General features: G+C 46.5%; 1 protein-coding gene across 2 annotated transcripts in view; it reads right to left on the reverse strand.

Annotated features, from left to right (window-relative positions):
- The window catches only part of ELMO1 (engulfment and cell motility 1), a 1,507,126-nt gene that overhangs the window by 1,339,391 nt on the left and 150,547 nt on the right, over positions 1–17,188 (reverse strand). The window contains exon 1 of one of the 2 annotated variants that reach the window (XM_086964834.1): positions 8,345–8,505. The exons of the other annotated variant lie outside the window; for it this stretch is intronic. The gene's annotated coding sequence lies outside the window, so the exon portion shown is untranslated. Of the gene's footprint in view, positions 1–8,344; positions 8,506–17,188 lie in introns of those variants that run through there. 2 annotated transcript variants of the gene reach the window in all.

Below are 17,188 nucleotides of genomic sequence, written 5' to 3' on the forward strand. Positions count from 1 at the left end.
AAAACATCTACTGGGACCCCGTCTGGACCTGCGGCTTTGCCCCCTTTACTTTCTTTCAGGGCCCATAAAGCTTTCTCAGTCGTAATGTCCAGGGACAAGGGGGACCAAGTAAACTGTTCCTTACTTTTAATACTCTCCATTTGTGCAATCGGTGGGCTAAAAATTTCCGTAAAAAAAGCAACCCAGGCATCACAAGTAACATGTGATAACAGTTCAGGAAAAGAGTCATCCTTTAAAAAGGGAGAATTAACAGTGTCCCAAAATAATTTATTATCTTTCCTGGTGCTAAGCACCTCTTTAAAATTAAATCTGAGGGATTTCATCAATAGATTATATCTGGGTTGTCTACATAGGGCCAGTTTCGGGTCTCTAGAGGCTGTAGTACATGCATGGTCAAACCATCCTCTACGTTGAGCAGGACCTATTTTATATGGGACGGTCAAAAGTTCATCTTCTATGTTAATAATACCAGTAAAATTAGAAAGTAACTGATTGGGAGTGACTTTGTCATCCAAGCAATAAATAATGTATTTATAACCCTTAGAACAAATATCATGCAAAATTTGGTTTGGGTATACTCCTGCACACTTGACGCGGGCCCCATTTAGTCTTTTTGGAGCAATGCCAGTAATACAACTTGAAGGGGCATCACTGGCCTTGCCCCATGAGAAAACAGTCAATAAATATAATTATGGTCACTCCTATTCGACCTAGCAAACCTGGGTATGGAGCACCACTTGCATGCATTAGCTGATATTACAATATGATCAATAGCGGATGTGGTATTCCTCCCGTGCAAAGGTTGGTATAGGGTCTCTGTTGGTATCACAAGCACATTTCAATAAATGTAGATCAAGCTTGGTATTCAGAGTTTTCAATAGGCCCCCGCAATCATTATGATTGAAATGGAAATAACCAGCCCCAGCCTCCTCAGTGACCCCACACACCCATGTAGCAGAAAGTGGGCACGGTTGAATATCCGTCTTCTGCCCAAATTGATGTGAAACTATTAGTTATGGACTGGACTAATTTGAGGTGCAAATTTACCAGACGTACTGTCTATACTTGTTTTGGTTTTTATCAAAAAGTATTAACTATGGTACTGGTTGAGTTTTGAGTTCCTTTTTAATGTATTGGACTACTGGGTAACATATTCCTATAATCAGCTAAAATCCTTGGATTTCATCGTTAATTTACGCCATCAATGGGCCACTGACTTTTTTCATGATTCATCCTTTGAACTGGTGACAAACTTGATAAAGTGTCTTATTTTTCTTGTATTATTTCATTTTTTCTTTTTATCTAAGTAGATATATAAGCTGTTACGGGTAAACACAAGGCCTTAAATGTTCCCTCAGTATCTGAGAACTCCCGTACAACAATTGATTCTTACTTAGTAAGGGAGTCAATATGATCTCCTAAGAAACTGACATAGTTGAACGATGTCTCTCGACAGGAGGTGGGATTGGGCTGAGACTGCTGAACTCCCTATAGACGAAACAATTACACCAGTAGTATCAGAGATTCAGACAAGGGAAACTCAGGGCCCTAGTGTTGCTGACGATTTGGCCATCCAATTAAAATAATTGCTGACATTAACCCCTAGTTCGGATAATCTTCCAACTGCTGAACGGCCCCCCACTCCTAAGAGGAAAAGAAAATGTAGGATGCCCTCCTTGAGAACAGGGGGAACACATACTCCCCAGACTATAATTACATCATGTTTAGAGGCTGTGACATGACCAAGAGCCTTGGAGGACCCACAGTGGGCATAATTATTGGAAGGTATAACTTCTAGAATGGAGGACTTGCTAGCATCAATTCGGGAGAAGCTGGAGTTTTTGACTGGTGAAGTGAAGCAGATTAGAACACATCATTTTACTCCTATGGGGAAACTAAAAGGGGCGCCTGAAAATGTATTAGCACCATCCATAATATCTCATTTTTATGAAGGCTAGTAAATTGGCGCTAACATCGAGAAGCCACAGGATGCTGGTATTGTGAATGAGTCAAACACTATGGACTGTGAGTGATTATCTGCTTCTACATCCCAAGCAGAGCAATCTAATGCAAATAACATGCATTTGACATACAGTGGTATTTCACATTCAGAGTTACATCTATGAGCTAATAAACCAGCAAAGGCAAGCAATGCCAATAGAGCAGACACTCAGGTCACTATGAATTTCCTCCCGGATTGCTGCACATATGTGGCAGCGATAGTCAATGCCACCCCTTGCGCCCTGGTCAAAAAGAATCTCATGACTCATTAAAGAATAAAGTGGTATATCTGCTTAATAGGAATTTTCAATACCCAGTAGGTGATGCCCATCAAATCTTGTATACAAGGAGAGTGAGTTGCATAGGTCCTCTAAGAAAACACTGCAAAGGGGATTATATCATTCAATTTCAGGGATCCTAGATTGGCAAAGGGAGTTTAATTAGGTGTGGTATTTAATTTACAGCCGGAACAGAATATATCTTTGCAGCCCTTCTACAGGCATTTTCAGTTTCCTGAGTCCCAGATGAGTATAACAAGATCAACATTCAATATTTATGTCCTAGGATAACCCCAATGTCAACCATTGGCGGTTTCCAATAGTTATCAAATACTGAGTGACCTCCAGGATATTGATTGACATGAGTTAGGGTCCTGCACGTTGAATGAGCTCTCACTCTATGGAGGGAGGAAAGAGGATATAAACTCTGCCAATAAGGGCAATCTCAGTACTGTTGAAACTGTTGACATTGTAACTGCTGCTCGATTGACTCTTTGGAATAATATTGTGGACTTTATACCTCAAAAAGTTGTTTCACTTAATTAGATACCTCCTAGTAGCATTGGTTCAGGGCTGGAGAGCGGTTATAAAATCGCGTCCTGGAATGTAGGAGGGCTAGCATAAAAAACAGGGTACATTAGAGTGGTCGGAGTTTAAAAATGACCTGGACATAACATATATTCGGGAAACTTGGTGTATTGTGCCTATTTATTGCAAGGGGTTTTCAACACATTGGTTGGAGGCCGAGTCAACGACTGCAGGTAGGGCTAAAGGGGGACTTATGGTCCTTATATCAGATAGACTCCTGGTAAGTTTAAAGAAAAAAACAACTAAAAGCACTCGTTCATTAATCCTATGATTAACATTTAGGGGAGGTCGGGCCTTGGTTCTGGTTGATTTCTAGAATAACATTTTTAACAACACCCGGGGTAAGGTGGTCTCTGCACTTGAAGGGGGGGACTAGAGATTTTACTCCAGCCCATTACTAATAAATGGAAGGAAAAAAACTGAAATCAAAAATTGTGCTTAGCAATTGTAGACACCGATTTGTAGGCCAAATATATTAGAAACTGCTTACAACAAGGTGGATTGAAAGAAAATTGGTACTAGTATCTTTTCAGGATCAATGTGCTTGGAAGGTTTGGTGGTAATTGATCCAGCTTTTTGGAGGTTCAATCTGAGTGGCGTCAAATCCTGTTTGAATGCAAAACACTATAGTGACAATATGGGCCTTCCATCTTCAACAAAGCTAGAAGAATACATAGGAATGTCAACCACTTTGTGACTATTGGATCTCTAGTGGACTAAAGACCACCATTCAAATTGGGGACTTTGAATACACTCTATCTTGGGGACATACTGCATTGAAGCATCATATTATATTAGGTGGTGAATGATAACTGTTTTTATAATATTGTGGGGTCACCAAGGCACTGCTCTCACTAGAATACAGTGTAGCGCTAGTGCACCAGAGAACAACTGCTGCTCCTTCAGAAAGAATTGAGTGAAGGTGTTGCCAGTGGGTCCAACGCCATTCACTGCACCCTCCAACATGCGTTACATGATATACAGAAAACTTGTGATTACTGAACACATGGTTTCAGGTGCTCTCCTTCAAACCACTGTGGACTTCAGTGCCTACATCTTTAAAAGATCTGCTTTGTAAGTAGCATCCAGGCCAACATTCCACTAAACCTAGAGACACACTAAACACACTGTAGTGTGCCCATCGTCTGTGTTCACATGTTTCCAGTTCCAGGTGTCACGTCGACATTATCTTAATGTAGATAACACCTACTCACTGTCCTCCCATCTGCCTAAGCATGTTCCAATCTTCACACTAGCCTTGCTTCACTGGTGGAGGTCCTCAACCTCGAAATGTCAAAACTCTCAAAACACTTTAAGAGCATTTATGGGTAAGAAGTACTAAAATGCTGAAAACAACTGAGTAGAAGAAGCACAAAGACGTATATTTTTTTAATAGCAAAGCACTTTGTCTTGTTTACACATAGAAAGACCGAGGAAAATCAAAATGGTGATTGGGTGTAAAATGTTTTGGTGCCGCTGTACTGAATAGCTACGAGAATGGAGTCCAGGAAGTGACATAAGTGACTGCAAAAGTATGCCATATGTGAAACTTCCATCCTTCACACACATTAAGGTCAATGGATGCACCAGGACAGGTCACCAGTGAGACTTGCACGCAAGGAGTGATACACATCCATCAACTTTGTCAAAGCATGCCGGAAAACACTTTGGCGACAAATTAATGCTCCCAACAGCTTCGACAAAGAACTGATTTTAAGGGGCGGGGGTGATCTCTATGTGCCCATGAAGTGAGTTCAGGGGCGTTTGGATCAAAGCACATTACCTTGGAGTGAGCGTATTGATTTCAGTGTTTCACTTTAAAAATTGTGTTTGTGCCACCATTTGTATCCAAATCTCAGTCATTTCCACAAACTTTAACCTAACCACAGGCCATTTCCCAATTTTTTTAGACTATTTTCCCTATGAAGCATCCAGCTCTCAGCATGTGACGCCTAAAAAAGAAAAAAAACAACTCAGGTCAATATGTTGAGTCTGTGACACGTACTCTAAGACGCTCAGTGGAGATGCATGGAATGTATTGTCCAAAATAAAGTTCATAACATTCAACTGTCAATTTAAGGAAAGGGGGGGATGGTTGTGATTGTAGTGCGTTTCTCAAATGCATGGCCGGACGGGCAAGCGGGCAACCCCCAGGAGACCGGAGCTCCTGGGGGCTGGTTTTGATCTTTGGAGGCCGGTTTCGGCCCCAGGAGTCCGTTCTTGGTCCCCAGAAGTAGTGGTGCGACTTATGTGGTCGCGTAGTATCTAGCAATTGCTGACCGTTTTCCTTGTTTGGAGCTATTTTAGGTCCTACACACATGCCGGTACATGCACATCAAAAATAGCTACCACACTTGGCGCTTGTCCTCATTAAATGAGAGAGCACAGTAAACAGAAAAATGACAACAAAAAGCGGATGGCAGGTAACATCTTCACTGTCTCCTGCACTCCGGCATCATTGTGCGTAAGGTAGGCCTGTGTCTCAAGCATATAGGCAGGTATTGGTGCTAGACTCTTTCCTGGCTGGGGTGACCGAAGGCGTGGGGAGGTGCTCGGGTAAGGTCTGCCTGCAAGTGCAATGAAGAGTGCATGCCAGCAGCGCTTTAAAACGAAACGAAAATTGCTGGATTTAAAGCACATTTGGTCAGTCGCTGTCACTGCAGTCTGTGCAGCAGGTTCGGGCAACTCCAGCCTCCCCAGGGAAGTAGCATCATGGGCTCCCAGTGCTGGCCTGGTGGTCTCATTAAGGGCTAGAAGAGCGCTTTCAGAGCCGGGGGTGAATACTACCAGCTAGCTGTCAGTGCAGCAAAAAAACACGGGCAGACCTTGTTGGTTCAGGCACATTTGTGCAGCCTCCCTCCCTCTTGTATGAAAGGCCACTCCACAGTTGAAACAGGCCTCTCATCTGTGCGACGGTCTGAGCAGAACTCAGGTCTTTCTTCGGTTCCCTTGAGCAGAACGGACCTTTTCCCTGTGCCCTGGTACACCATTATCACAATTTTTCCCAACATTTCTTGGGAGAAATAGTCCCAAAACCCCACCTTGTAGTTGTTGAGCTCCTCGGTATGGGGGCTGGCCTGGTAAACATTTCCAGGGCTGCTTTTGGTTCCCAGTCCGGCCCTGCTCAAATGCATATACCTAAAGTGTGGAAATAAATAATGGTGATGTTTGAAGCCTGAGGTACAAAACCACCCAACGCTCCTTGAGAATTATTTCCTGTTCATATTTGTAAACAAAGAGTAGTTCCGCGAAGCACGCACTCCCCTCTGCCCTCATGGCAGATAGACAAGACATCCGCCCCCACGCCCTGCGATCAGCTGCAAGGAACCCAAAACTAAATGAACACAATTCAGAAAGGACACATTTCTCACATGCTGATATTGGAGCTGCCCACCTTTGACCCGTCTGCGGTTCTGTGCAATGAAGGGGTGTGGCACTCCCCCGTGCAGCTGGAGTGGCTCTCCCACGTGCAGCAGGTGCGGCTCTCATCTGCATTTCACCCTGGCTCCTTTTCCCTTATGGGTACAGATGCTTGGGAATGTGGCCTGGGAGTTTCCAGTCAAGCCAAAAACGTCCTACCAAAACATCTAAAACGTACCAAAAAGGTAAGCAAACGTACACAGGAATTACACAGTTTGAGGACGTCCTTTCAGTAAATGCTCACCAGATGATCAGAGAAAGGTTAGACAGATGTCCCTCAACATAACGTCCAAGTATATTTTCTGGCCTCTTTCACTCCCCTTTCCTCTTTCCCCATCTTCAGTCTCTCCACTGTCTACAACTTTATTCCATTACCCGACCTATCAAATGGCAGAACACAATGTGCCTGCCTATCTTCTTTTCCAATAACTATTTTGTCTTCATTGGAATTTGAGCAAGTGACACAAGGAAGGAGCAGATGTGGCCTAACGGCCAGAGCTGCACTTTATAACTGGGGAACCAGAGGGGTCATTAGGATGGCAGGCGGACCGGAGTACGCCCACCATCCCCGCGGCGTGTGGACCAGCCGCCAGACATGCGGTGGTCTCGCACCGCGAATCAGGATACGACCGCCACGATGGCGGTCACATTCTGCAATTTAACTTTGCAGCAGGTGCTGCTGACAACAGCACCCACTGCAATGTTAAAATCGCATGTCTAGCATTTCACTGCACCACATGGCAGGCACCACACGGTGCCTGCCACTTAGTGCAGCGAAATGTAGGGGGTGCCATAGGTACCCCCAAGTGAACCCCACATCCCCCAGACACAAGGGGGGGGGCACGCAACAGGCCCCTAGACCCAATACCCGCCAGCCTTTCCATGGCCGCCATGGAAAGGCCTTTCATTACCCACATCCTAGAATGGCTGACGGTGCCTGCTATGCACCGCTACCATATTAGTGGCCCTGCTTCACCCGCCAGGCAATTGTTACCATTGCAACCGGCAGTAAAGCGGCGGACGGACTTTGCATCCGCAGCAAAACTCACGGCCATCCTAATTTGGCGGTGGGAAATCTCATTAAGATGGCTCTGCCATCGTAATGAACCCCCAGGTTCGAGTCCCGGCGTCGGCTCATCCTGTTACTTTGGGCACATCACGTGATCTCTTGGTGACTAAAATACGAATCTGACCTTGGAGATGTGATCTGGTGCTCGTGTAAACCACTCAAAGACCATTGGGCCAAGTTTGCGCTATATAAAACTGACGTGGAGAAAAAAAGGTCTTTTACCGGCCTATGGCAATGAGAAAAATAAAACAGATGAATCTGCATTTTTTGGCCAACTAATGTTGAATAATGTTATGTGAACGAAATAAATACTGGAGGGTGGCCTTTATCAACGGTTGCATAACTTCATAAAAAAAATCTTATACTACAACTTTACAAGGGAAATCGTGGCGGACTGTTATAACATAACGGCAACTGTGTAACTTAAAGGAAATGTGCCTTTGAAAGAACATGCCCTTCTTGGCTGTCAGTGTGAAGAGGCTCTTTGTACAAAGCCGAAAAATAAAAAAAATAGTCAGGACTTGTATAGTAAACTACAAGGACCCAATTTGTGGCTGCAGCTGGGTGGTTATCTCCACTTCGCGCTTCCCTTTCATTGAGCTTCACACAAAAGCTTAATGTCCTGTTCCCCTTCTTCGCGAGACCACAACAACAATTAACCTGCTTCCCTGCCACGAGGAACATTTAAAAAGTCTAATTCAGAGACGCGGGGGACCCAAATATCAAACGCACTGTCGCACACCACCCGCCCAACAACATCCTCTCTGTCTCTGGCGTAGCTAGCCTCGTAGCCAACTGAAGGTTGAAAACTTTAATTATGACGGAAAGCGCCCGAGCCTAGAAAGAGGATGCTACAGAAGGCAGGTCATGGCAGTGTTCAGGAAATCCTGCCACACACCAAGCGAGCCCGAGGCTGCAACTAGTTCACGCGCTTCAAGTGCACTCCTTTGAAAAAGGAAAAGGGGTCGAAGGAAAAGCTAGCACTCACATTCAGTCGGACATGGGGGTCTTCCTCAAAGCGGTCCTTGGAGAGGGGCGGCTGGGTACAGCGAAGGCTGCGGGGGCTGCACCCTCTTTCTGAGCAGCATTCTCGGAAGAGGAAATGAGCTTGCATCAGTGCTCTTCTCGAAAGGAAGCCGTGGACTCGGCAGAAAGTGGCACCGGCTTAAGATGCCCGCGCGACACCGTCACACGTCAAACCGTCAGCCAATCGGAAGGCAGACAATCCGCACACCCTTATTTTATTTATTTATTTATGCGTTTTTATATAGCGCGGACTTTACCCGAAGGCGTCAGAGCGCTTCACAATAGGAACAGAAAATTACAAATGAACAAAATTACAAAAGCAGACGATAAGTTACATGAGGTAAAAGTGACAATTGTGAGCAAACAAAATACATGAGGTAGCAAACAGTGCAATACAGGAGGAAAAAGTGACAAGTGTGCAAGTTACAAGAGAAAACAAAGTACAATTAGAGGTATAATACTGCAATATATGCTAGACACAGAGGCACAAGAACAAACGTTACGTAGGCAATGGTGGCACTTGTGCAAGTATCAACAGCAAACAAAATGTGAGAGGTAGCAAAGCAGTGTGTTACAAGAGAAAAGTGGCGTGTGCAAGTTACAAAAGGGTACCATGCACAGGTACAAGGATAATACTGCAATAAATGGTAAACACTCAAACTACCAGAACACACTGGGAAGGCACTTCCATAGTTATGGAGAATAGTTTTCAGTGATGGGAGGTCTTCCTTCAGATAATAGAGAGGGCGTGAATTACTGTAGGAGGTGTCTTTGGAGGAGGAGAACTTTGAGGTCCGTTTTGAAGACCTGGGAGGAGGTGGTGGTCCGGAGCGGAGGCGGAAGTGAGTTCCATATTCTCACTGCGTTGCCTGAAAAGGATTGGGCCATCAATCTTTCCTTCTTGAAAGTGGGAGGTTCAAGCAGTAGATTTTCCGCATTACGTGAAGGTCTAGAGCCTCCAGAGAGTTTCAGCTTGTTCGCCAGGTAGCGAGGAGAGGAGGAGTGCAAGGCTTTGTAGGTAATACAGGCAGTCTTGTAGATAGCTCTAGCCTCGATGGGAAGCCAGAGGAGGGTGGATAACATCGGTGTGATGTGGTCGCTTCTTTTGGCCCCATAAATGAAACGAGCTGCTGAATGGAGAACAGATCTAAGGGGGGACAAGTGGGATTTGGGGAGGCCAGTGAGAAGAGAATTGCAGTAGTCCAGTCTGGAAAGGACCAGCGATTGCACCAGGGTTTTAAGGTCCTGCTCCTGGAAAAAGCGACGAATTCCCCAAAGAAGGCACAATTAGTATCGAGCAGACTTTGCAATTGAATTAATGTGGGAGATTAGATCGAGTTTTTTGTCGAGTATGACACCAAGAGATTTTGCGCTGTCAACAATGATGGGTTTATTGTTAAGTAGATTCATCTGATCCATCCATGATTGAACTTGGGGAGGAGAGAGTGAGGAGGAGAGGAGGAGCAATTCAGTTTTGGCGGGATTCAGAATCAGTTGATGAGTGGACATCCAGGTTTGAATGGAGTCGAGAGTAGAGCTTAGGATGGAGAGATCGTGAGTGGAGGCAACCTTGAGGTAGATTTGCGTGTCGTCTGCATAGAGATGATAGTGGATCCCGGATTTACTTAGGAGATTTCCCAGTGGTTCTAAATAGAGATTGAACAAAGTGGGTGCAAGTATAGAGCCTTGCGGAACACCTTGACCTACCGCCACAGGAGATGAAAGACTGTTCTCTATTTTGATCATTTGGGATCTATCTGAGAGGAAGGAGGCAAACCATCTAAGCACAGTGCCCTCCAAGCCCATTCTCTGTTTAAAAGTGTTGAGGAGGGTGTTGTGATTGACAGTGTCAAAGGCTGCAGAAAGGTCAAGGAGAATTAGAAGACAGGACTCACCCGAATCGAGTATCCTCAGCGCGTCATCAACCACTTGCAGTAGGGCTGTTTCAGTGCTGCAGTTTTGGATGAAGCCGGACTGACAATTGTCAAGAAGATCATTGTCCTTGATATGACGAGAGAGTTGTTTCGCTACACATCTTTCTGTGATCTTCGCAAGAAAGGGTAGATTAGTGATGGGGCGGAAGTTGTTGAGGTCTTTCGCATCAGCAGTGGGTTTTTTAAGCAGAGGGGTGACCTGCCCAGTTTTGAAGGAGACAGGAAGGGAGCCTTGACAAAGGGAGAGGTTGACCAGAGTGGTCCAATAGGAAAGGGAATGGGTGTAGAAGTCAATGGCAATGGCACTGGGGATGGGGTCCTGAGAATGGTTGGAGGGCTTTGTTTCGCAGATGCACTTGAGGAGGTCATCTTCAGAGATGGGGTCGAAGTTCTGCCAAATGGCTGAGGATTTGCGCTCCTCTGGAGGGGTAGGGTGAGCGACCTGATCCACAAGTGATTTCACTTTTTCATAGAAGAATATAGCGAAATCCGCTGCTTGCTTTGTAGAATCCTCCAACTTGGAGGTTGGGGGGGAGCAGTTGGGAATCTTGATGAGATAGAATAGTTTTTTGGGTCTATTTTTGGCTGAGTCAAGAAGGGTTTTGAAGTGCGATGCTTTCCCAAGGAAGATGTGCTTGTGGTACTTGGATCTTGCTGAGAGAAGCGTGGCCAAATTATCTGTGGAGGGCAACTGCCTCCATTGTTTCTCCAGGAGTCTTAGCTGCTTCCTTTCTTCATGGAGGCATTTGTTGAAACAAGGAGCTGAGGGAGTGGGCCTTATCTTTTTGCTTTTGAGTGGAGCGACGTTATTGATTTCGGCTGCAAGGACTGTGAGGCATTGGGAGGGGAGTTCGTCAACATCTAGGTTCGGGTCTAGCCTTGGAAGTGATAACAAAGCTGATTCACAGAGGGGTCCGACATCAATATTCTTAGCATCCCGGAACCAGGAGGTAGCCCTCTTAGGTTGACCAAGGGTTATAGAGTATGATAGGTGAAGAGAAAATGGGATGAGGAGGTGGTCAGACCAGTCTACTTGAATGGGGGTAGTGATAGAGAGCATGCCTGCTTTAGAAATAACAAGGTCTAGGATTGAGCCCTTAGAGTGTGTTGATTCTGTGCAGTGTTGGGTAAGATAGTTTGCGGAGAGGAAGGTGGCCAGCGAGTTCGCCGAAGGGTCATGCGGTACGCCCCAGTGGAGATTGAAGTCACCCACGAAGGTCTGATTGTCACTTTGCGAATATTGGTCGCTGATGAAGTCAGTGAGTTCCTCCAAAAATGAAGGGCCACTACCAGGCGGGCGATAAATGACATGGAGTCGGAGGGGTGAGCGGTGGTGTAATTGAAGCTCAAGAGAAAGGCATTCAAAGGTGTGGAAGGAGCTAATAGGAGAAGCCTTAAGTTGAAGGGAGTTTTTAAAGAGGACTGCAACACCACCCCCAATGTTGACAGTTCGGTCATTCCTAAATATAGAATAGCCTGTGGGTAATAGGAGATCAAATATAGAGTGAGAGGTATCTTTGAACCAGGTCTCTGTGAGGAAGAGCATGTCAATATTGTGAAAGGTGATGATATCGGAGATTTCAAGTTTGTGTTTTACTGCAGATCTGCAGTTGTGGAGCAGACAGCGCAGCTCTGTCAAGACTGTTTTGGTGACGGGGGCACTTGGGCTCTGAAGGGTGATCGGGATATTGTACTTATGCGGGGGTGCTCGGGCGGGTTTAGGTGGATGCCTGGTCTGACAGAGGAGATTGTCGGAATAGTGTAGATAGTAGGGTTACTAGGGGATGCAGGTTGAAGAAGGGTGGCGTTCAAGGGCTTGTGTGAATTAACGAAGTTTGCGGACGACAGGTTGAGCTTGGCTGTATTGGGGTGATTGGGCGGGGTGCATCTCTTTGGAAGTTGGGAAGGGGTAGAGGTGCATGGAGAGATGGAAATCTTGGAGCTTAAAAGTGAAATGGCAGCTACAAGCTGGGAGATGGAGGAGATAAGAGAGCCTAGCTTATTTTCCAGAGAGAGTAAGGCAGAGCACAGAAGGTTGGGTAGCTCGATGGAAACAGGAGGGGGTGGAATTGGCGGTGAAAAGCAGGGAGAGGTGGGGGGACAGGAGGTGGGTTGGGGTATGGGGTTCAAGAGTGGGGAGAGGTGGAGGTTGAGAGCGGGAGTTGGTTAATCGGAAGTGAAGGGAGAGTTGTCTTTGTTGGCGTTGCAATAGGGAGAGGAATTCAGGACATATTTAGGGGGAGAAGGGTGCGGAACAAGGCGGTAAGGTGGAAGGAGTCATGGGAATGTGGGAGGTTTGGGAGTAAAAGAGGAGAGGTGGTTGTAGAGGTCCTGAGAGCTAGGAGAGGTGGCTGTGAGGGAACAGGCATCTGGTAGAGTGAGGGGGATTGAGAGAAAGGGAAGTTGAGGAAAGGAAGTGGTTCTGGTGAGCCAGAGGGAGGGAAATGGAAAGGTTTACCAAGGGGGGAAAGGGAGTGGTACAGCATTGCTGGAGGAGTGGGAGGAGGAGAGAGATGCAGTGGGTTTGTGGAGAAATCGGGGCAAATAACGAGGGGAGGAGGGGGTAGAAAAGAGGGGGGAGGGAGGAATAAGGGGAGCGTAGGGAAAGTTAACTGGGGGAGAAGGTTGGAGGAGAGGTGGACTAAAAAGGGGAGTGACAGGAAGGAAAATGGGGGAGGAGAAGAGATTGGAGTAGCGGGATGGTGCAGAATGGACGAGGAGCGTATTAGCTGGAGGTAAGGCTGAAGTGATGCGTGGAGGGCATACTCTGAGGGTGGAGGAATAGGAGAGGAGGTCATAGGGGAGGGGGAGGGAAGAGGGCCGACCTGTGCTTCTTGAGAGTGTAGCCAATTGGAGTGTAGGGGGGTCAGGGGAGGAGAGAGGGAGTAATGTGTGGAGCTAGAAGGAGAGTCAGGGGGAAACCCGGTCGCAGAGGAGGGGAGTAGGGAGGAGAAGAGGTGGTCAAAGAGCGAGAAACAGGTGTCTTTGCCTTGGATCATGACAGTACCGTTGTTATAGAGTGAGATAGTGAGGTGGCCCTTGAAACACGCAGAGTGGGACATTTTTATTGGATTCCCATGAGGGATAGAGGAGGAGGAAGTGACGTTAAGGGAATTGTATAAGCTGGTGGACCAAGAGGGGGTGTCGTGAGTGAAGAAAATTCAGTCCTTTTTGAGCCTCCCAAAGTGACCATTGTAAAATTGAACAACAAAGAGGGAATCCGGGAAACGTTCAATAGTGTTGTGCTTCAAACGTTTTATTGCAGCTTTCGTTTGGTTGGGAGGATAATTGATTTTGTAGCAATTACTTCCAGCCTTGACTCGAGTGGTGGTCATGTTGGGAAAGTGAGGCGGAGGAGGGTAGTTGGGATATGAGAAGGGTGTCACTAGGAGAGCGGTGGTGAGGAGAAGTAAAAGGGCAAAGAGGGGGCACATATTCCAGACGCTGGGTGAAGATATCAGAACTAATGTGCCGTCCGGGAAGTGAGGTGGGTATTTGTTGGGCCCTTCATGTAGGAATACATGATGCCACCAGGCACTAGATCATATTTACAAGGGAATAAATAAGACCAACTGGACCACTTTCAGAACCTTCACAAAGCAAATATAGTTGAAGTAGAACAGAATATAAACTAACACCAAGTGACCATTGGTGAATACTGTACTTAACACCAGCCTGTTAACAGAACAATATTCGGCACCAACCGCATTGTACGCGCATGATCTCAACAGAGTACTATTGGACCCTACGCTCCTGAGAATCACTAACGTTAGGGTGGAGCAAAATCTGACTAGCAAAATCTAAATATGCAGAACAACCTCGTCATCTTAAGACCACCTCTAGAGGTATTCAGAACAGTGTGCGGATATCATATTCCATGAAAAACAATTCCTAGTACCACATATACGTACAAGGGCCTGGTGCCCTACAAACCTCGTAGTCTCACTGGCCAACTGGCCCTGAATCCATAGTGTCAATGTTGCTGCCAATGCAGCGGGAGTCCTAACTCAATCAGAACTGTCCCCACGGATAAAGTTGCCTAAATGGTGCAGCTGGCACTACTAGCCGCGCATCTGTAAAAAGGCCTAAACGGTGCAGCTGGCACTACTTGCTGCGCAGCTGTAAGAGGCCTAAAACGGTGCCGCTGGCACTACTTGCTGCGCAGCTGTAAAGGGCCTAAACGGTGCAGCTGGCACTACTTGCTGCGCAGCTGTAAAAAGGCCTAAACAGTGCAGCTGGCACTACTTGCTGCGCAGCTGTAAAAAGGCCTAAACGGTGTACCTGGCACTACTTGCTGCGCAGCTGTAGCTTTAGTATTTCATGAGCGCCTCTTCCAATGATTTATTAGGGAATGAAATTATAATCGCACTGTAAGTTGTACCATTTAACTCAATTTCCACAAGCATTGCAGTGAGAGACGCCAAAACGCTGGAGAAATTCAGGTGTGTTACTTTGCTTGCCGGCTCGGTGCATTTGAGGGGTGAATAAATTTGCATTTTACCACTTTCGACAATTTGCTTTTGAAGCAGGAGGCTGGGCTGGAGGGAGTGACATTTGGGAGACAAAAAACACAGTTTGAGGTGACATTGAACAACAATCTGAAAGGAAACCGAGAGGGCTGGAAAAACCCACTGGAAGGGGGGGGGGGCTGGGGCAGTGGTGTGGTCCTCCCCTTTTGGTGATCACTTCTCTTGAGCTTTCGTCCAGTATTGTTTTCCCCAAGTTTCGTTTTCTTCCTTAAGTGGCCAAGTTTCGTTTCTCCTTCTTCTCCCTGGTATCACTGGGGTGGGGGAGGGGTGGGAGCGGTGCACATCTCCTGGGCTGCTACTAACGTGGCCCGTCTATAAAGCTTCTACAGCAGCGCTTGCGCTTACCGTTTGCCGGGTTTTAAAATGCAGAGACATGGCTGTGCTTTATAAGGGACTCCCCTACGGACCGTTTAAAAATACACACACAGCCTCATTTTACGATAGTGACGCGATCAAACGCAAGGACCCTAATGTATGTCTGGAAGTGTGGGTAAACGGAGCGCATACCTCTCACAATGGTGGGCATGTGACTCTAGAGATGGACTGCCCCGGCAGACTTCCTTCCAGACCCCTCGCCCCGCCAAACCCCACGCGGGGCTCACTCACCATTCGTCCAGGCCGGAAGCGCGAGGCTGCACTGGGAGGGTACGCCGAATCTCCAGAGGGTCCTCGGAGAGGAGTGCTGCTTCAGTCCTCCGAGCAGGGGGTGCTGGGAGTCCTCCGAGGTCGGTGCTGCCTGAGGGCACCGGGTCGAGGGGCGAGCTGTGCCGGGTGTTCAGTGCACGCGCTGGGCGGCTGCTCCCTGTTCAGGCTGTATTCGGTTCTCTGCAAGAAAGGCGCTATGGTGAATACACAGAGCAGGACCCTGCAGCTCCTCGGTCAGTGCTCTGATTCAGCCGTGGCTCAGTCTCCCACAGGCAGCGCTCACCTGCTTCTTGTACCCTGCTTCTAAGCGCTTGTGTATCCTCCGTCCTTCGTACAAAGGTTAAGACAAAACATTGCTGATTGTACCAAGGGGGTGCGTGCAGAGGGTGCTGAGGCGGCGGGAGTGTGTGGCATCGGCGGCAACGCTGATCGCACGGAGATGGCCCTTGTGGGCGTTGGACGTTGACTGAAGCTATACAGGGCGGTCACGATTGGATCAAAATAGTTTGTGGGGCGCTGCCACTTTAAAAAGTACTGCAATAATCATGCGAAATGCCAGAAAAGTACAGCAGCCCCGTGCCTGTTGTCTACGCGAAGAGATGGTTGGGCGCCACATTCCAGCCTGTTCTGATGAGGCCCTCAAAAACAAAGTAAAACCCTCACTCTCCAACCGCAAACTAACCCATAAATGCAGACAAGCCATCAGATAGAGTACCGGCTCTCATTCATACATTCAGTCTTAGTCTCCCCAGTCAGTCAGAACACTCTTCACTTAGTGACAGACACTCACAGGTTCTCTACACATCAATACTTCAATCACACACACACACACATTATACCCCAGTGGAAGCCCACGCAGAAAGCACAGTTTGCAGTTTCACGGTTTTGACTCTACGTTCTCACCTTCATTGGCTGTATCCTGGAGCCAACTTGATTAGAAAAGCTAAATGAAAGCACATTTTCTTTTTTTGTATATCTTGATATACATTCATTGATTTACTATTATAGATTGTCATATGATGTAAAAGAACTGCAGTAGACATAAAGGGAACAGATACTCGTCATGAGGTAAACACGGAGCAAAGCAATGGTGTCGCAGCAACAAGCAGGTAGACAATAAAAAAAAGTCCTTCATGACACATCTGGAGCTATTAAAGGAACCCCACTTTAAGATTATTGTCTCTGTTCTGAAAGTAGCTACATCCTGGATATGCAATTCCAACTCAGAGGATCTGTATCTTAGGCCCTGAAAGAGGGGGTCCTGCAGCACTCCCCAATAACCATGTTGGAGATCAGAAAGTGAATGAGCAATAAAGGTGCCTTTATATTTTGTTTTCATCTATTCACATTTGCTGTGGGTTGAAAGACAGAGGTCAAATGTCAAAGTAGGTCTTCAGACAAATTGCTGCTTCCTCTTTAACATGGAAAATTGGTGTTTACTTTGTTTTCTCTGATTGCAAAGTTAAAGGATTTTGAAAAGTCAACTATCTGCCAAACTTGCTGGGGTACAGGGAGTGTGAAATGAAAGGCAGTAGAATGTCAGGCTTTTATTTTTCAACAGCAAAATGTAAATACCTATAAAATAACTGCACAAATATGTCAAAATATATAGCAGTTACGAAAGCACACATAAGCATGAAGTGATATGACAACAAAGATTCTAGTAGGATCAAAACAAATCAAGACACTCTACATAGT

Source organism: Lissotriton vulgaris, chromosome 4_1, assembly GCF_964263255.1.
Source record: "Lissotriton vulgaris chromosome 4_1, aLisVul1.2, whole genome shotgun sequence".
In the NCBI taxonomy this organism is placed as follows: Eukaryota; Metazoa; Chordata; class Amphibia; order Caudata; family Salamandridae; genus Lissotriton; species Lissotriton vulgaris.